Source organism: Dermacentor albipictus, chromosome 4 (genome assembly GCF_038994185.2).
Source record: "Dermacentor albipictus isolate Rhodes 1998 colony chromosome 4, USDA_Dalb.pri_finalv2, whole genome shotgun sequence".
NCBI lineage: Eukaryota > Metazoa > Arthropoda > Arachnida > Ixodida > Ixodidae > Dermacentor > Dermacentor albipictus.
This window is the reverse complement of record NC_091824.1, coordinates 77,173,471-77,194,857: the sequence shown is the minus strand read 5'-3', so window position 1 is coordinate 77,194,857 and position 21,387 is coordinate 77,173,471. Positions and strand designations below refer to the sequence as shown.

Genomic DNA, 21,387 nt, shown 5'->3' with positions numbered 1-21,387 from the left:
CTCCGGTGTGCCAACTTGGCACCACGACGTGTGTAGTACGGGAAATCGGACATCCTACGTCCTGCTCCAGGTTCCTTCTCCGAAGACACGTTGGTATACGGACTGCGTTCCCGTGTCTCGCTACTACGTTGCCGACTCCAAGGTGCCCAGACTCGCTCCTCCATCCTTGTCGCTGTGCGCGCATACCCACTTCCGAGCTTGCGTAACACTGAGGAGTGAACGTTTGTACGTTTGTTATACGCATATAGCACCTGCGAATGAAACGAACACGAGCACTTCATTGTCTCGCATGTCTGCTTGGATACAGCGCGCGAATGGAAAAACAAAGCTATTGGAATGCAGTGCTCAGGAAAGACATCCTGAACTGTAAGGACACGAGCTGTTTCTGAACGAAGGAATGGTACTGCTTGCTTCTCATGGCCCCTAGCATTGCGAAAGATGCCGGCAGTTGCTTCGGCCGAGCGGCACTTTAGAGTCTGTAGGAGGAGGGGGAGGAAATAAAGAGAGGAGGCAGAGATGTTAAGCAGAAATGCGTCTGGTCTGAAGTGCGTTCGCAACACATACAAAGAAGGAAGAGGCAGGAGGAACGAGATGAGGAACGACAGGAGGAACGAGTTCAACCGGGGGCGCGACGAGCTGCGCCATTCATCCTTCCCACTTCGCCCTGCTAGCCCGCCCGCACGTCTCACCGTTCACTCTCCAGTTATGTATCACGGAGGAAATTGAGGAGAAGCCGGAACAGTCAAGGGCAAAGGGCACTTCAGTGAGAAACGTTCTGCAGCACTCTACCACGTGTTCATCATTTCGCTGAATCTAATGTATCTAGCTAGACGAACTCCAAATCAATCAAAATAAACAATTAATACCGGTAGGTATTGGATAAAGATAGACAGATGTTCGCGCCTTATTCAGTGAAAAGGGATAGTATAGGGGCGACACAAGAAATTCTGCATTGCCTGGAAAAGAGCAACTAAATTCATGTTTATAGTGTCAACTTCTACAGGTGTCACGACACAGAAAGAACGCATAGTCGCGTACGAGGCGACCTCATTTCATGGCGAAAAAAATGTCTATACCGTCACTAAGTAGGTGGTCGGCATTGCGTTGGGAGCCCTAACAGTGTAGCTATAAGAATTTTCGGGCAAGCGGTATGTCCTTTAAGGTTATGTTGCAGTCACTGCAAAGACGGCTTCAATTTTCGACGTCGTAACGGTATCATAGCAGTGATTCGAAGGGGGTCCCAATGGGTGATGGGATCGAAAAGCACTTTAATGGAAGCGAGCGCAAGGACTCGTCTACATTAAATTAGTAGGGAACGCTAACCGCTAGCCGTCAGCGTCGAATAAATACATGTATCCGTCTGAGAATTTCAGGGGTGGGGGAGGGTTCGACACAGAGACCCTTCTCTGCCTACGCCGCAGCCTGTCAGGCCTTGGTGCATGACTGAACAGACGCGTATGCTTGTTTATGGACCTGTTACGAGAAAATATGGCCTTGCACGCCGAAAATAATACCCATGTTGAAATGTTACCATTTGGTGGTGGCGTCGGTATGCTGCTATACACCTGACACGCAACCATGCACGAGCAGCACTCTTTTCACCGTGTCGCGAGATATGCCGAAAAACAGCGTTCCAGCTCAATCTCCGCCAATACTTCACTCGTGTCCTTCGCCGCTATAGCAGGTGACTTCCGTGCCTCGCTTGAGAGTTTGACTTTTAATTGTAATCCCCCTTACTTTCTTTTTCTCATCCAAACTCGCCGGTGGTATAGAACGCGTTGTGTCAAGTACATCGTTATCTATCTATCTATCTATCTATCTATCTATCTATCTATCTATCTATCTATCTATCTATCTATCTATCTATCTATCTATCTATCTATCTATATCTATCTATCTATCTATCTATCTATCTATCTATCTATCTATCTATCTATCTATCTATCTATATATCTATCTATCTATCTAAAGTGAGACCATTGACGTCTGCGAAATGTGAAGCACAACGTAATTGTCACTACGTTGTTGTTGTTGTTGTTGTTGTTGTTGTTGTTGTTGTTGTTGTTGTTGTTGTTGTTGTTGTTGTTGTTGTTGTTGTTGTTGTTGTTGTTGTTGTTGTTGTTGTTGTTGTTGTTGTTGTTGTTGTTGTTGTTGTTCACAATAACCCAAGTTAATGCCAGAAAGGTTCATTGAAGAGCGGCACGTATCGAAATTGGCGTCGGAGTAGCTCATTAAATACCGGCACATACATAGTAGCACATCCCCTGAGGAACGGCCCACGTTTTTAGACTGCACTACCATCGGCATCCGCCCACGAAAACAGGCACGTACCCATAACAGAAAACTGGGTTGAACTCGCCTAGAATAATTTTCTTTAAAAAGGTGACCTAGCAGAGGTGATGAAGACCCAGCGTCCCCTCTGAAACAAGGAGCTTCTGGCATCACTGTATGTTGTCGACATCTTTGGGAGCGCTCGAAAGTTGGAGACCTCCTTTTACAGCGGTAACTATTATGTGCTCGCTTCCCTGGTCATTTTGATTTCCGCCGGTGTCGGTCACTGGAATTCCTCAGTGCTATGCCAGAATTGTGTACAGAACAGAAAAAGAGAAGCCACAGTGACCCGCGAGTATTCGAACTCCGAAACCACAGATTGCTAGTCAAAGATACTACCCGTCAGCGACGCTGCTGATGCTGAAGCGAACAGTACTGCACCTGGCCTCCTCACCGCTCGTGCAAATGGTTGGCTGACCCCACTCTCTCCGGCTTATCCATAAGCCAGTACTGAGGCGAAAGAATACAAACGAAGCTGGGGGCAAGAAGCGAAAATCAGGATAGGAAAGAGGGGAAGGAGGAGATCACGCCTCTCCGCTTCCCATTCGGAGAGCGCCACATCCCCAAATGAAGACGATTCGGACTATACATATATAGAAGCATCCCTCGCTCAAGTTAAACTTCTCGAACGGAGATTGTTCATTCACATGATAATGCATGTACTCCAACTGATACCGCATGAAACAGTGCCAAGACTTACTGCACACAATATTTCCTCAGGTATTGCGCTGCTGCTATCTAAAACGCCACAAGCAGCGTATACGGATGTTTGTATGTTAAAGAAAATAGAGAAGTTTATCCCCTCACTCATTCAGACATACAAATTGTTTTCACACGGTGAATGTCTAGAAGGGGGTAGTAAAAAGGCAACTTAATTCCTGAAAATGTGCAACAACCAGTCCTTACCATCAAACTGCACAACGCACAACACAATGAGCTATTTAATTGTTCAGCGTTATGGTAACGAAAGAAGCAGACATCATTTTGCACCTACAAACACACCATTAGACAACATTTCACAAATTGCTCGTACAGCTAAAAGTGCAAAACTTTGATCGCAGCAATAAGGTCATAAACACATCAAAAGGTGAACAAATTAGAAAGCAGTCTATCAGAAAAAATATAACAATGCTGCCCTGTAACCCACCTTTTATTTCTATATGATTTTTATAGAGGTCGTATATTTTCTATTCCGAAAGTGTGACCTATACTACTTAGGAGTATATCTGGTTATTTTTTCATTGTGTCTTTTTAAAGAAGGCCCTTACTTGTTGGCCATCTTAAAGTGACCCCATGCGCATTCCCTTCCGCGAGAGAATACAGGACGCTATGTTGCTACTTTGATGCTCGCAGCTTCGAAACACAAGTACGCAGAGATTATGTAACCCGTGACACGCACATCGCGCCATACGCGACTTCCAGGATCTAAGCCTAAAATATACTTATCGTGTGAATAAAATTTACAAAGGTACAACTTAATTCTTTTTTTCTTTCTTTCTTTCTTTCTTTCTTTTATGCACTGTTTTTCTTTTTTTTTGGAATCTCGCCACACAACGTTGCACTAGCAGTACCGTTAATAGTGCACTCTTCTGCTAGGCTTCTTATTTGGCTGACAGCTCATGGTGCTGTGAAACATTTTTTATCGATGCTACTCGGCGTGCATTACCTTGGATACTACACGCTAATTGGTCTGATGCGAGCCCTTAATGCTAATCAAACAAGCACTGTCAGTATACTTCGGTTTCGGAAACGATAGTAGCAAATCGTTTGGATATCTGCGTATATCGCACTTCGAGTGGTTTTTCTACCGAGGTTATGCTGAAAACGGTGTCGAAAGACCAAAATTATTGACCAGACCGTGCACACTACCGTGCATACTGGAGCCTTAGACTGTAATGGCTTTAGGGCTGCGGCGTCCCTCAGCATAACTTAAGACTATGGATTTCACTCTCGGTCCTCGATGACCGCATTATAATGGCGGCTCATTGAAAAAGCGGTGGTGTGCCGGAATTTTAGTATCCAATAAAGAACCTTTGGTCGTCAAAAAATAAACACAAGTTTTAAGCGCCGGCATTCCTCATGCATAGCCCAGGAGCAGCTTTGGGACATTAAAATAAATAGCCTATCACTTAGCAGTAGACGCCACAGAGTCGTCTTCAGTTTAGTCACTATACGCATGTATACGTCTCCAAGCTTCCCCCCCCCCCCTCCCCAGCCCCCGTCACAACCTCTGTCCAGTAGTGCGCAACACAGAGAAAGACCTCTTCCGACCTGTTTGGTTCAACTCAATCACGATTCGTCCAGAGGTGTCATTTCAGAAGCAGGCGCTTTAGCGGGCTGTCAACGGGAACATCGCGTGAAGGAGAAAAACGAGAGAACACGATTGCACCGCCCTTCATAAAGCCATACGCTTCTTGTCACTGAATTATGCAATGACTCGCAGAGCCGCATCGAAAGAGGAAGCTGGGCTGTACTTTACAGCTTTCCCGAACTGATAAAGCAGGTGGAGGTAAAACTCTGCCTCTTGTCGAACCACCGGGCCTTATTCCACTAACCGTTTCCCAATTCAACACGCCAAAATTTCAGTAGCGACGCCGTGCGCATGGCACTCTTACCATTTTGTTTCGTAAATTCAGAAGCGAACGCATGAACGTGCAGCGCGATCACTATGGGCATAGCCTGCCTGCTCCTGGTTGCACCGTTTCTTCGCAATCGGGTGGCGAAGCTTCCAAGGCTAAACGCGGAACTTTTTTTATTTCTCTCGTGACCCGCAGGCGCCACTTTCCGCATCCACCAGCACTCGTTTTGCTTTTCTTTAGGTTCGCCGCTTGTGTGGATCTGCCGCGACTGCGGTCGTGTAAAAAAAGAAGAAAAAAAAGGGGGGGGGGGGGGATGAGGGGCTTTCCGATGCGCGCCTACCTGTGCTGCCGCTTTGCGGATCACCGCGGCACGCTCCGATAACGTTGCTTTGCTGGGCCTACAGACGGCGATGGAGAGGTAGTCACAAGTAAACAACAAAGAAAGCAACGTTGCACGAGTCGCTTACGCACGACTTCTCCGGAAGAGCTCCGTGGGTAGCGAAGCCCGAAACAATAGGTCTTCGGTTACGGTTCGCCTGCCCGTGCAAGCAGCAGCGTGCCCGCTGCTAGTGTGTGCCACTGGAACCCCCTTCCTTCCCTCTCGCTATTTCTCTTTTTTTTTTTTTTGCGACGTCGGCATTGTTACCACTGCTGTTAGTGCACAGCAATAGGAGGCCGCGAGTCTCCGATCGCTGGCGCCCTCTCGTGGAGGGTTGTTCACGAGGGTGACGTCATGGTAATTTCGCTAACAGGTGGAATGCGTTTAGGCTGAGCAGTGAGGGCTATTTTTCGGGAGCGCGTTGGGCTACTCGCACTACCGCAACAGTCGCTGCTAAACTTCCGGGCGCATTAACTTTGTCAAGTGCGTAACGATAGAAAACATCGTGAGCGTCTTCTACCGATATGATCGGTCGGGGCGCAGACCAAATGACCCTCACTAGCGACGGTTAATCATATCCGTATCCGGTTCACGTGAAGTTTATTCTCTTTCGTCGATCTCTTCTGCATAAATAACTTACGAGACTTTCGTTCTCTTTTATCCCTTGATAATCACGATAAGAAAAGTCGCAGTGTCGGCCGAAATAGGAAGCAGTGATAGCGATAGCAAAGCATTACACAGTTACATGAAGTAAGGTTTTCGTAGATTTATCGATCGTATAAATTTCAGTAAGCATTCGTTTACTATAGCAAAGCAAGCGCGGTATAAAGCGTGCACATACACATCTGGATAGAGCTCGATGACCACGAGCACTTGTTGCCATAACACTGGCGTGATGCTCAGCTAGAGGAAAGGGTAGTGCCCGCGCTTGTCCTAAAGCCAACGCTTAATTCGTTCTGTCGTTCGCTTCCCCATTTCAAATGTGCCGCGTCTACAAGGCATAAGTTACGCGAACTCAGCTCTAGGCATGTGATAAGACGGCGCGCATCAAGGCACCATCCTTCCTAGCTCACCCTCTCAGTCTTGCCCCCCTCCCCCTCCCCCCACACACCGCATAAGGTTCTTATCATTATCATCTTATTATCTCAGCATTCTTATCGCGCTTGGACCTTACACGGAACATCACGGCCAAGGCGAAAATTCGCCTGGAGGGTCCGTATAATTTCGATCACATCAAAGTCAATTTGAGTCTTTTCAGTTAGTTTTACAATGACTTGATACGCACAAAACAAGGACCTTCGTGCATAGATAACTGAGGAAAGGCGTGTCAGTAGAGTCGCTACTTTTCATTTCTGCCAAGGCAGTACATTGTCCTCGAGAAATCACGCCGATTTACGTCCGACCGTAATTGCCGAACTGAACAAATTTAGAGTTTGCCTAATGCTAAGTGCCCACACTTCTATATTCTGAGCTTGGGCCATGAGACCGAGTACCGAAGTGGCGTGCACTGCGTTTGCCTCTTCATAATTGCACAGTGCATGAAAAGAAATGTGGTAGTAGCGGGCGTAGTTTTGTAAAGGCGTACCGACAATTTCTGCACCAAAATCGTCCGAGTTGCAATATCGAATGCCGCGTGAATCGACCGCGTGTCCCTAGCGCTACCAGTAGAGGTCAACAAGGCCACCAAACGACCACTCCACCATGTCCGACCCGGGCGCACTCACCAGACTTATGCATAAATGCTCACGCTCTCAATAGTGTCACTATTAGCTTTCAAAGCTGCTTTCTCAGTGTTGTGCCGCAAGGTATAACTTAGTGAGCGGGGCTGCACAGAATTGGAGTAATGATATAATGTAACGACATCATGGCCAGCAGTAAAACACTGTAGCTACACCCGTCAAAAGTGCCAATACCACCGTCAGACGGCCAATTTAGGGACACTTCGACTGAGGGCACTTACTTCGCCGTTAGTTTCATTCGCAGTCTGTTAGACGGAGAGGTTTACTGACACCTGCTGTGGACTGGCTTGCCAGCGAGTCTGTTCGACGAACTCACTTCGCTGCGCTGAAGTATGCAGCAGCCTCGACAAGAGCGCCTCAAGAATAAATAAATAAATGCTCACATCAGAGGCGACATTAATTCTAAGGTCACTTTTCGAGATTTCAAATGTTATGAGCGTCTTAGTAACATAATGTGAAGCCAAAACAAGCTTTAAACGTTCATTTTCGGCGGAATGCTTTATTTTTTACCCTGTGCATTTTGGATATGTTCCTTTGCTTCTATTGGCTTAGAACAAATATACGTTTTAATGATATTACACAGCATTTCTATTCTTGATTGCAAAGGTTCTCGTAAATAAGCCTTTTTTTTTCTTCCAATAGTAGCATAACCATTTCTAAAACTAAATGTGCCGATAATCTTATCAACTCCTATGCCTCCACAGAACGTCATTGTCATCAATGCCGAATTTCAATTTACCGACTAGCACCATGCCGATGAAGGGGCGAAGGGCTCTCGCTAGATGTGTCACTAAATTTGCTCATCTGATTGCTGTATAAGAATCGTTTGCAGCGAAGTTGACGCAGTTGCAACTGAACTTACTTCTCCCATGAGCTTTGAAGTGTTTCACCTTTAATTGTCAGCGGAAAAAAAGGAAAGTGTACTTATTTTTATATTGTGTACCATAAAACGCACCAACACAAAGTGCTAAATATGCAAACGCTTTGAAGGAGTTTCTCACTTGCATTGTTTAGTACATCAATCTTCCCCCCCAACTAAATTACGAATGTGTACTCGCGCAAGAAACCAGATACAATACACAGGGTAGTCCCTGACTTGAGGTAACGCTCAGTGAGAGAGAGAGGTGGAACGCTATGCCTACTGCGTCAATTGGGCTACGTCAATTTGCTGTCTCGTTCGTGCTGTACGATGGCTTCGAAGCTACGACCGTGAGTGAGTGAAGTAACTACGACCGTAGACTGCGTTTCCGGCTCTTTGATCGTCATTTCATATCGACCATGCCACTGCTTGCTACCGTCGGACTTCACCGGCACCCGCCGCCACATAAAAAACTGTCGTGGAATTCTTCTTAAGAACTTGCTGTAAAAATCTTAGCTGTCTTCGATATCGTGGCTGCCGATAGCTTTGATTTGAATGTTTGAGGAAGAGGTGAGCTTACATTTCTGGGAGAATTATCATTCAACCACTGCACGGCGTGCGGTTTCTTGAACAGACAGTGCTTCGCCGAAAAGGCGAAATCAGTGGCAGCGATAGTAGGGCTTAGCGTTGTGCCTGGACTCCTCGGTCGGAGTCCCAGCCAGGTAAATTAAAGAAAAAAAATGGGGGGGGGGGGGGTATGAATGCGAGCTATAATTGGTAGGAGTCCACTGGCGAAAAAAAAAATCAGCTGTGCACCGGACGACCAAATCAAAGCAATCCAGTAGGCCGAAGATGCCGCCAGGGCCCAAGAGCTCGAGGCCGTCATCTAGCTCGAGAGGCCTAGGTCTCAAATGTGCTGTGCACAAATAAAGTTTATTCCTCCTCTTCCTCCGCAAAATTTGAATGATTTGAGCGACCGTCTGCGTGAGCATGCCAGTAACATGAAAAAAAAAAGCGGGAATAATCTGGGCATCCACTGTGCAAGGTGTGGCGTTCTTCTTCTTTTTTTTTTCATGAGACACGAGTTCTGCGACGGTGTGGAGATCGAAAAGGGCATGCGATATTTTTTGAAGCTTTCGCCATGATGTGTAAAGGTGACGCATGTTGTCGTTAATTAATATGCTTTTGTTACTTATCGACTAATTACCACATGTCACCCGTCACCCCATGTTTGCCACCGTTGACGGCATGTCCCAGAAAGCACCAACCTTTCGTTTCAAAAGAGTTATCCTTAAATGTTACTTAGTCTTCATAGAAACACCCGGTAGGTTGCACGTGTTCTGAAATAATTATTTGGCCTCTAGCTTGGCTCAAGGAGGAATTTATAGTTATCCGAGTATTTCATGCCAAGAGAGTACCTTATCTTAGAAGAAGAGCCCGTTCCCCAGCATCGCATGTCTTTATGGAACCGAGACAGAAGGTTTTTCTCGGGTGTCAAATTTCCCAGCGAAAAGCTGTACTTCGCTAAATAAGCTGTAATTTCGCTAGTTGTTTTTTAGTAGGTGCTTTCTTTCTATTTAATACTGCCACTAACTGGCGCAAACATCCGATCTCTGAGAGCTGTTATTTCACTTTTCCGGTTCCTATTGTGTGTCAGGTGAAGCGGCCTGTCCACGTTAAGCACGCTTCGTTAAAAAACTGCGAGAGAAGTGTTGCGGGCGGATGTTTTCCAATGCGGTACGAACTGTTCTTTTTTCTCGAACATTTCGAGTTTCCCAGTTTACTGTGACGCTTTCCAGCGTCGCGTCCGAGGATTCTCGTTTCGTTCTGAATCACTCACTTTTATTTTTGTACGTTGGTAACCTACGCAGAAATGTTCACTTTGCCGAAGCTCTTCTTGTTTTACACAAACCACGGTTTCCCTCTTTGCAGATCACTTGTTTCTACAGGGTCCAGAGCAGCTATGTTAATAATAATAATCAAACAATCATTTATTTATTTACCGTGCCTAGGAACAACCATGAGGTCTGAGTGCTGGCTCACGCATACATCAAGAAAAAAAGCAATGGGAGAATACATTTAAAAACAATGAATAAAAAGAACAATCTTGAAAAGAAGAGTGTACATACAGCAAGGCGCAACGTGAATATAAAAGAAAAAAAGGAGGAGAAGAGCAGTTGAACAATATCCCCTTCAGTCAGGAATTACGATTGACTGTCGATAAATGCGTGAAATTTACATAATTTTATGCCAAGGTGCTGGAGAAACCGTAGAAACGAAGTCGCGGTTGGATGAGAATGACTCCATGTATTTTTTGGAGGCCCATGATGATTACAAAGTAATTAAATATTCATTTACTGTGCATTCAGTGATGCTACGTTTCTTCGTTAAAAATATTGATCCACCCGCTCGAATTACATGCACAGGTTGATTATTGTGTGCAATCATTAAAACAAGGGAACAAAATATTGCGTCATTACTACCGAAACGCCTCACTTCAAGTGTCCCGTCGAACATGGTAATGCCTTCCCTAAAGCAGTCGTCAGAAGCGATACACTTCGCTGAGAAATAAAGTGGGTGTGCTTCAGGAAAGCAGAATGTCCAATTTACGCAAAGCTTAATGTTCGACCGTTATCTAGTTCTCGCAACTACTACACTAATTGCAACAAATGATAGGGGACCCTAATCTTTGACTTAGGTGTCTGTTGGTGGAGCTTGCGCCTCGGCATTGGTGCTCTTTAGGTTAACTATAGGCGAAAGCAACGCACGAACGGAACTCGGAGGCAGCTGTTTTCCATCAATTAGCCGGTTAAATAGCATGCCACCTTCTTTTGTGTGACGTCATTAGTGACGTCATTACTTCCGCTTTCTGCTTCCGAGTTTCCAGGAATTACACCAAAGTCGTGCTCACGTGGTGGGTCTCTATATAAAGTCTACAATTCTGTGCTCTGGTTTGCGGTAATCTGTGATTTCTAACTGATCTTGAATATTCCAGACACTTCAGTAACTCAACTTTTAACTACCCTTATGCTCTTATATCATATTTATAATGAAACCCATGAATTTTGTACTTTACTATATATATATTTCTTTCTCTTTTTTGAATTTCCACGCCGGCCACCTCAGGAGGTTAATCGGCAGTGCTGTGCAAAAAACAAGAGTGTCACTCGATTCTTGTGCCGCTAAAAATAAGTTGCGTCCACAAACGAAGCAAGAATAGAATTAGAATAGAATTAGAATAGAACAAGAAACCGTGAAAGGCTGCATGAGGGTGGTCGATAAATAAGTAAGACCTGCACGGAAAATGACTTCTCACAAACTTTGACCAACATATATTCAGCATGTACAAAAGGTGCGTCAACAGAATAAACTTCACAGTTGTTGTTTACAAAGAAAGTAATACCTCCGCCACGACGCACCACTTCGTGTGACAAAATATCTGGAATGGCACTGCAAGGTAAACGTGTCAAGGTAAGCCTGGGAAACATTTATTTGTGTTATCGCAAAAACATCTACAAAGCTACCTGCCTACTCAGCCAGAACTTTAAATATGTCTCAATCTTTACACAGACTTCGAATATTAACGCTCACACTAGTGAAATCTTTATCAGAATTGCATCGAAATTCTGTTTTAAATTAATTGGAGTCCCGTAGTTCGCTGAAAAAAAAAAAGGCATGATGGCTAAGCAATGTTTTCCAGATATGCTTGTTTACCGATTCGAACAAGATACGCTGTTTCATTGTTTTCCAAAAAGATACTGATTCCTTTCGTCCAACAAAACCGATAACCCTTTTCCTTTGCCTTCGTTCTCGATTTCCAGAAGAGATCACGGTTATTTTTGTTCAAGTTATCATTGAAGTTGATCTTTGGAAATGATACACCTTCACCTCGTTGCTTCAGCTTTCTCGGCGCTTGAAACCATTTTTCCTTCCAAATTACAGATGTAAAGCGCACCAGGACCGCAGGTGTACCACTAATTTTGATTTTTAAGCGATGTACAGCGGCAATGTGGTCAGACGAAAACCCAGACAATTCCACTTTTGCTGCCGTTTGCATGATTGTTTGTGTTAGACTGTCATTGCTTTTTTCTGGCAAACCATGAATCTCTAGATTCTTTAGTCTGCTGTACTGCTTACTTTCATTTGGTTTTCATTTTGGTTACATTTTGGTTTTCATCTATCTTTTGTATTACTTCTGTCTGAGTTAATGTTTTCAGAGCTTCCAGTTCAGCACAATCGGAAATTTGACGTTACTGAATATCCTGCTGGTGTTTAAAAACAGAATCGTACTTCTCTGACAAAAACGATACCGATCCTTCGAGTTCCCTAAAACTTTCTATACAGCCGTGAACTCTTCTTGCAGCAGTAGGAAAGAATAAACCTTCTTATGCAGAATCGGCAAAGGTTGCAAACTGTTTCTGAGTCCCCTTAGCTCAACCAACAGTTAATAACAACCAACAGTTAACCAACATAATAATAATAATAATAATAATAATAATAATAATAATAATAATAATAATAATAATAATAATAATAATAATAATAATAACGATGATGACAAGAATATTAATAATAGCAATCAGTAAATTATATGCACTATTCAGCCCGCATGGGTGCTTGTGCGCGTGGCTGGGCAGCACAACTTTTGGTAAGCACTCGAGCTCAAGCCCCAGCGAAACAGTTCCTAAACTGCGCTCTCGACACTAGGTCTGCAAGCAGACAACCGGCTTTTCTGTTCATTTCTTTCAGTTCCGCCAATACACGAAGGAAAAACAAATACTGCAGATATGTGTGACCTTGCAGATTCGCAACCCAAATTCCCGAAAAATTTCTGTTGCCTGTAATTAAATCTCATAGCTTAAAACATTGCCCCTATATGACTGGTCCGTTTGAAACCCTCCAACACATAACCCATTCGGGCTCTTGGTAAGGGAATTTTACCAAAGCCGTGATTCATTCACATGCATTTTACTTCGCGAGGATATTGGCCACAATATCACCGTCCCCGTTCCCTCTACACGCCATTATCACTAGATGGTATCTCGTCGCATTTTACGGTTACACCAGGGCAGCACGATAAATTATGCGTTCTTACTAAAAGACAGTTATAACGCTCCGATAGCTTGCATATGTGATTTACTGCGAAAGCCAGTAATTTGTACGCACTCCTCGAACTTTGTTTACACATAATCTATAACCTGCCTCTACTTTTACACAAATATGAACAATGTGCCTTTTCTACTACATCGAGGACACCGAGAAACCTACTAGAAGCCTCGTTTAGTCGAAAAATAAACGAAAAGAAGGGGGAGTTCAGTAATTCATTGCAAAGGCTCTAGTGTCCAGAAAGTGTCACCCCATATTACACTGAACATGGCCCCTGTTTCCAGTAAACATAAATTTGGTGTAAAATAGAGTTATCTCGACTTATTGGGACTCTTAACGACAACGACAGTATGATACTTTCAAACACTTACTCAAATTTTTAGTAATGACAGTATTTATATCGCACGCACGTAACTTCCCCACAAAGATTGGCGATAGCTTGCCTCCCATTTCATGATAAATTTGACCCTGTTGGTGATTGTTGCTCTGCCAGAGAAGCGGGCAAAATTCTGCGCGTTCGTAAAACACTCATAATACTCCGGAGCGCTTGCATACGTAATTTATTGTGAAATTCCCAATAAATCCACGCACTTTGAACTTTGCCTACACATTGCCCATTACGTGGCCCTTACTTTCACCTTCTTTAAATCACCAAGGACAGCGTGCGAACATCGTATCACTCATGGCAATAGAGTAAAAACGAGGATTCATTATCTTTTTTGTAGCGCTCCTATAATTAAGCCAGGGATGTTCAAATTTCGGGACACATTGCACATAAAGTGCCTCTGACTTCATTTAAACATGAGAATTGTGTAACTCAGAGTTCTTTACGGGCATTGGTAAACGTAGCTAATAACAACATGCGTGACAATTGGAAACACATTTTTAAAGCATTTTCTTTTTGCAAGAGCTGTATTTGGTTCACACACATCTAACGTCGTACACGGAGTTTTCATAATGGTAGGCATGTGTTTCGCTAAGTTTTATTTTGGTGTCGCATGCAGTTACGTAATGGCATCGGGATCAATTTCGCACTACTCGTGAAACACACTCGGCCCGCTCCAGAGCACATGCATACGCAATTTATTGCAAACACCGCAATTTGCGCACATATTCGGAACTTTGTGTAAGCAGTAACCATAACGCGCCCCTTATTTTCACAAAATTTAAACAGGTTGCCATGTCTAGTTTGTAGAGGACGCCTGAGAAACCAACTGCAAACGTGGTACGACACGTGAAGGTAATTAAAAGCACGAAAGTCCAGCAATTCTTTGCAACGCTTCTATTTAAACTGGAAAACCGAAAGTTTTGCCACACACTGCACTTAGGAACTTGAAGTGGTGTCCTGTGCAGTTGTCTTTGTACTTTGGTAAATATAGCTCATTGCGACAGTACGACACTGTGGAACGCTTGGATAACGAACTTTCTACAAGGGCTGTAATTAAGCTACAGAAAGAAACGTTTGCCGTTCGTCGCGCATGACCCGCTTCCGACTTCCACGAAATATAAGTCCTGTGCTTTGTATAGTTCACCAAAGAGACTGGGGAACAGTAACTACACGTCGTCTATAAAGTATAAAAAATTGGGCGAAGCTGAGTCTTAAGTACTTATTTTTAAAGCACACATCTATCTAGACTTGAAATGTTTGGCACACGTCACCAGTATTATGACCACTAAACCCCCCCCCCCCGCCATTTATTGAAGATATGAAATTTCTACAATTTCTGTTACGCCCACAGAGAAGATCAATATTTTGAAGCCTTTCGCATAACGCTTCAATGTGGACCAAATACGACAGTTTAAGAATTTTTATTTAAGCGCCAGGCCCTTCAAAATTTGCCTTCTTATGCACTTACCAGTTCCCGCGTTTTCTCAAATTATAGACTTAATGAGTGATATAGTTTTCTTTTTATTTCATAACGCCATCAAAACTGGCATATAAAGCTTTTGAGCTGTTCTATAGTCGCAATAGCAGCTTCGCTGTAAAGGAACGAGTTATCGGCACGACGAAGAACAGTTCGGCTTCTGTAAGCCATCATATTTTATTCAGCCGCTGCGACCTAAGGTAAACGGTTCCGCACTGCATTTCTCCTCGCTCAGTGATTGCACCGTGCCGGGGATGAACGCTTACACTGCGTTTCATAACATTCTGGCGCAGTGATTCGAGCCGCGAGGCGTGCTCTGCCTCTGGAGACTTCGTTCGACATTGAACAAGCGGCGCTTTAATGCGAGAAGGAAAGGGTAGAGTGGAAAGCGGGGTAAGCGGGAGGGCGGATGCTCTAGCGCACGTGTTTCGCGCTCCGATCGCATGACGGCAGCTGGAAGCTTCACTACTGTCATGTTATACTAGAGCAGCCTTTCCTGCGAGCACTGATACCGCAAAGAGAACCCCTCTGTGGAAAAGGAGGAGGAGTAGGAGGAGGAGGAGGAGGAAATAAAGAGAGAAGGCGAGGGTGTGAGTATTAAATGTGGAAAGAGTGAGAGTGCTAAAAAAAACCGGAGAGAACTTCTGTCTTCAAAGTACTAAGACGGCTACATGAGAATCTCTTTCTGAGTACTAATGGCTAAGAAGACCAGAGAGAACATCACTCTGAGTACTAATAGTGCTAAGGCTTGAGATGTCGAAGTACTAAGACGGTTACAGAGAATCTCTCTAAATATTTATAGTACTAAGCCGCCTTATGCTAAGACGACAAGAGAGACCCTCTGTCTCAGTACCAAGAGTACTTAGCAGTCTTATTACTAAGACATCAGAGTACTAAGGCGGTTAGAGAGAATCTACCTGCACGAGACGAGTGTTGGCCTCTCACGGAAGAAAAACCATAGAACTATAGGCGACTCCCAGAGCCCCGGTCGGGGCACCCGAACCGAAACGCACGGATTCACCGGGGCAATGAGCGCGCTGAAACGGCAGGATGTCACGCCGCATGTACGCAGTCTTCTGACATCAACGTGTCCTTATAGGGTTGCGATAATCATTTGCAAGAGTCCGTCGCACTTCTGCGAGCACACTGATCTATGTACATTTACGAATCCTTCGGCGCAACGCCGCTGTTAACGAATGCGGGTTAGTTGTATGCAGTCGACAGGTTGTTTACGGCCTCTCTTCCGCGCCCACGTCACGTGTTGTTGTCGGTCCGCGTGCAACGCGCGAGTGCTTGCTTTTCCTGCTTGCGCTGATGACGCTGCTGCTGAGCAGGCCGATCGCTTCTTTTGCCCAGCTACAGAATAGAAGTAACAAAAAAAATGTAAATTATGGGGTTTAACGCTCTTGGATTATGAATTATCGAAGGCTGTGAGCTTGGAGGGGTCCGGATTAGTTTTGTTCACATGGGGTTCTGTAACGTGCCCGGAGGGTCTCGGAGGTGCATGTCAAAATGTATAAGTAGAGCAGCGGGAGCAATACGAAGGCGGATCAGGAGTTTTGGCATATAATATCGCACCGTCTGAGCAATCTTGAGACATCGGAGGCAAAATGAAATAATAATAATAATAATAATAAAGTGAAAGCAGTGGCACCTGCACGTTGAAAACGCGCAGGTGGTTGGAAGAAAACGTCGGTGTTTGCTCGAAGTATAAAGTGGAATGAGCACTAACACTGTCGAGATCACGCCGGAGGATATATCGAAAGTCGAAAGATATTGAAAGCCAGAAGATATTGAAGGCATGTGCAATGATAACAAAAACGGCAAAACGTGGATAACAAAGGCTTTGGGAAGGGCTGTACTCTGGGAAGCTGGTGGCTCGCAGTCGCACTATATGTACACTAAGTAAACTCATGAAGTATTTTGCTGGACGACGTCTTATCGTCCATTTGCGGTGTGGCATAGCCGCTGCTGAAGGGAGACGTACGAAATCGGGTAATAATTTAGTAATAATAATGTAGGTATCGCGTGATATATATATATATATATATATATATATATATATATATATATATATATATATATATATATATATATATATATATATATATATATATATATATATCTATATGTCTTATTCGGCGATTGCGTTCGGTTCACTTACTGAGAAGCTCTGCGTGTGTGTGTGTGTGTGTGTGTGTGTGTGCGCGTGTGTGCGTGTGTGTGTGCGTGCGTGCGTGCGTGCGTGCGTGCGTGCGTGCGTGTGTGTGTGTGTGTGTGTGTGTGTGTGTGTGTGTGTGTGTGTGTGTGTGTGTGTGTGCGCGTGCGTGCGTGCGTGCGTGCGTGCGTGCGTGCGTGCGTGCGTGCGTGCGTGCGTGCGTGCGTGCGTGTGTGTGTGTGTGTGTGTGTGTGTGTGTGTGTGTGTGTGTGTGTGTGTGTGTGTGTGTGTGTGTGTGTGTGTGTGTGTGTGTGTGTGTGTGTGTGTGTGTGTGTGTGTGTGTGTGTGTGTGTGTGTGTGTGTGTGTGTGTGTGTGTGTGTGTGAATACTATCTTTATAACCAAGGGAAAAGGGATAGCCGCTACCCGCAAACAGGGACAACTCCGCTTGTTCATTTTTATATATGTTTTTATTAAAGGCTATCGCTCATTCACCCTTTCCCACTTTGGTGCGAGAAAGTCGCGGGGTTGTGTTTTCTGGATGTTGTCATCTCCGTGAATTAAAATTACTCATTGCGACAATCATACGTAGTACATTTAAACATTTAAACATACATTCATACATACATTCACGTACATTCATACGTACATTCGTACATTCGTACATTCAAACGTACATTCATACATTTAAACGGGAATAAATATCCGTCGTGTTTAGTGTTTGAACACATTTTATTTCATATAATCTCATCTACATGCGGCCTCACACGTGTCATTTTCAGACTATCTTCGGAAATGTTCAGATATTTCAACCTTTTAAAAAAGATCACATAATTTGGTGATTTGTCACTGTGTTTCCCCTACATTGTACGCTATTTTATGTTCTCCTTGATTTAGAATGTCAAAACTGACATCAACATAAGTAATCTGGGTACGTGTATTCAAAACGATCAAGCAGTATTGAGGTAGTGGCCTCTAAAAAAGTTAATACTCACTTAAGTATCCTTACGGGATTTGAATGCGAAAACACTATGGCTTCTCGAAGTTATCACCTTAAATTCAAATTGTACCTGAATCCGCCTTAATCTATTCTGCAATAATGTGTACCAACGCTGATGCACTTTAATTCACTTTTATCCATCATTTATCCCCCCCCCTCCGCCGCTATTTTGTACCTACCTTAATTTCACTTAATCCATTTGGCTCACCCTAATCCACCTTAATTCACCTTAATCTATCTTAATCCAACTTAATGCACTTTAATTCACTTTCGCCTACTTTCCTTCACCGTGGGATTTCTCAATGCGAGCCGTAGCAGGTTCAGCTTGGGGAACGAGACGTCATCACTTGGACACATGGGTTTTTGTACCAACAGACGTGAACGCCGGACGCAAGACGTACGTCGTATTTTTCGCTTCGTGGGGCATGTAAGACTTTCGCTTTAAAAAATCAACAGCTTGCTGGACCACGCAGTTGACGTCCATTGCAATGCACGCTTATTCATGTTTTTCAATAGAAGTAACGCATATCCGACTGCTTGACCTATCACCGTTCTATCTGTATTGACCTTAACCCTGCACACGATGGTCACGCGCCCGTCTAATTTCAAATTCACTCCTTTTCGCGGCATCTTCGCTAGGCTTGACGTCTAGAAGCGGGAACGTTTCGTGCCGGTTTACTCCTACAAATATTTGCCCGAATTTAGCGTAAGCTATACTGCAGTGCTAACGTAGCAACTTCGTGGAATTAAACCTTTATAGTCAAGCTATCAATTCGAGTACTTGCGCGAACGGGTGGAGCCTGTACTTAAACGATGTAGGAGAAATTAACTGACACGCTAAAGCAATTAACTAAATGCGCTAACCTAAGCAACACTACCCTTAAGGGTTGAGAAAAGTCATGTTGTAAGAAGGTGGCTGTGACTGTAAAAGCAGCTTCAAATTTCCACGAATCAGCGCGAACCATACGAGGTCTGCCTGAAAAAGTTTGCGTACTTTTTTTTAATTACACACCAAGGCGAAAACGGCGTGTATGCACTATCTCTCTTGTGTAGCACCTTAATCCAACCCAATTTCTTTCACTCTATTATCGCTTGTTCGCGTGTTGCGTTCGTTCGCGTGCTAAGCTGTCCTAATTGCAGCCGGTGAAATCATCTTCAATCCAGGCCGAAGCGGGCAAGCTCGGAGAATTGCGGGTTTCTGTCTAATTCCGCGCGAAGCGCAGAAACGTTTTTGCACGCTTTGCAAAACACCCCTCGGTTCATCCATCGTTACGGTCGCAACCGAATGCGCATGCGTAGGGAAGGCTGCGAACAACACGTCGCTTTTTATTGGTCCCTGACGCCGTTACACGCTATGAGTTTCGAGCCGAGCAAAATAAAGTTAGTAACGAATGGTGTTTGGAGAGGAGTAAACTTTTTCGGGAAGCACCGAGAATGCGCGTGCCGCACAGTACACCGGAGCACTGCATGGTCCGTCACGAGTGCGCGCCTGCCAATCTGTCAAGTCACTCGTGATGAGTTAGCAAAATCGGTTTGGTGGAAACCAACACAGAGGCAGAATTATTCGCCAAACTTGTTATGGCACCTGACAGTACACGGCGCAAAGAATGCGAGGCAACCTTGCTGAAAAAAAAAAGGAAATGTTATGCATATTTTTGTACTACCTCAAAGTGGATGTGTACAGGAAATTTTTTTTTTTATAAAAGAAAGCTTTCACGTTAAGAAGTTCGTTAAACGTGTTCGCCGTCCTTGATGCGAATTAGAATCGGCTCCACCAAAGGCCCTTCTTTTTTTTGTTCCCGAAATTAAAATCGGCTGGTAGTGTCGGCGCCTTGAATGCTGTGATGGGTGATAACGAAGAATTCGTAAAGGAAGGGCGCAGTATTCTAAATAAAATGCTGGCTGTGACAGGTTTTGCTTTCATTGCGGGAAACGTCCGATTATATATATATATATATATATATATATATATATATATATATATATATATATATATATATATATATATCATAAGAAGCCAACAAAGAAAGACGCCATGGGCAACACAGGGGGTTAATCACTTGTACTTACCCATTGAAATAAATAAATTATAAATTAATGGAATTGAAAGTGGATGAAAATGCACCTTGCCGCAGGTGGGGAATGATCCCACGTCTTCGCATTAGGCGTGCGACGCTCTAACCAATTGAGCTATCACGGCGCCGTCTTCCCATCCACTTTATCAGGTATTTATATGTTACTACTAGAACTAACCCTGGGCCGGTATTTTGTAGCGATGCCTTTTCCGATTCTATGCTTTTTTAGGCTTTTCGCACTTGGCCATTGGTCAGAGCGACGGTCTGCCCACATTATCAACGCTATCAGGCGGCCGTGTGTGGTGGATGATAAGAATAGCATAGAATAAGGCATAAGGCATCGCTACAAAATAGCGGCCCTGGGAGCGTTGGCGCTGGCTAACACTCCCAGGCAAACGGCAGACCGAACGGATGCAGACACGAACTGGGTGACACGGTATGGGACAGGCGAAGTGCGAAGTACTAGAAAAGCTACTTAGAAAAAAAAGAAAGCAAGGAAGAATCGCGAAGGGGACAATCGAAGCAACGTCGCAAATTTCGCGCTGCAGTGTAAGTCGACCATCCTGGCAACGGCGCGTAGCACATGAATTTTTCTTTGATTCCGCATGGCTTCGGAGATAAAGCTCTCTGTGAATTTTTTTTATTGTTCTTTGTGGTTCAGCTGTGTTCCTTGTCAGCTGCACGTTTCTTTTAAGCAGTAGTGAGTTTTACGTTCCGAACGAATTCTCTCTTTCACGTAATTTGTTTTGCGATTCATAATCAAGTCTCGATGCTTCTGAGTATGCATGTCGCTAAATTCCATGACGTTTTGGTATCAATATTAGGAGCTAACTGGTGGTTAACAATCGGTGGTTATTTTTTGGCGTATAATGAGTTCTTTAGTTGTAACTTTCTTGAAATAGTACGATGGTGTAACCTAGAGGCTTTAAGAGGATAACACTTATCATGCAACGACTCCCTAATGGCAAATCAGTTTTTTTTTCTTCTTTACCAAAGCCAGCTAGTTCGAAGCCAAAAGGGCGAAGTTTGGGCAAGATCTTCTACGACCGTGTCCGAGTAAGTTGCGCTGCCAGGTTACAGTAAAATTCCACGGATGGGAGACTGAAGAACACACGAACGACACGCGCGTGAAGCGTCTTGTACCGCTTGCTATCCATGTGGTTTTCCAGAAAGCTCTGCAGCAGAACCTTAGTGGGACTAGTCCCTATAAAAGCCACACACACTACTCATGATTCTCAAGGACTGAGCGCTGTGCTGGCTTCGTAAGCTAACACTATAGCACGGTAGCTCTCGTTAT

At 44.2% G+C, this 21,387-nt stretch overlaps 1 protein-coding gene and 1 non-coding gene across 3 annotated transcripts in view; one reads left to right on the top strand and one right to left on the bottom strand.

The window, feature by feature from the left end:
- The window catches only part of LOC135916462 (tropomodulin-like), a 151,351-nt gene that overhangs the window by 41,513 nt on the left and 88,451 nt on the right, over nucleotides 1-21,387 (top strand). The window lies entirely within an intron of this gene.
- Nucleotides 20,143-20,215, bottom strand: TRNAR-CCU (transfer RNA arginine (anticodon CCU)). The gene has a single exon. It is a non-coding gene; the product is annotated as a tRNA-Arg (tRNA).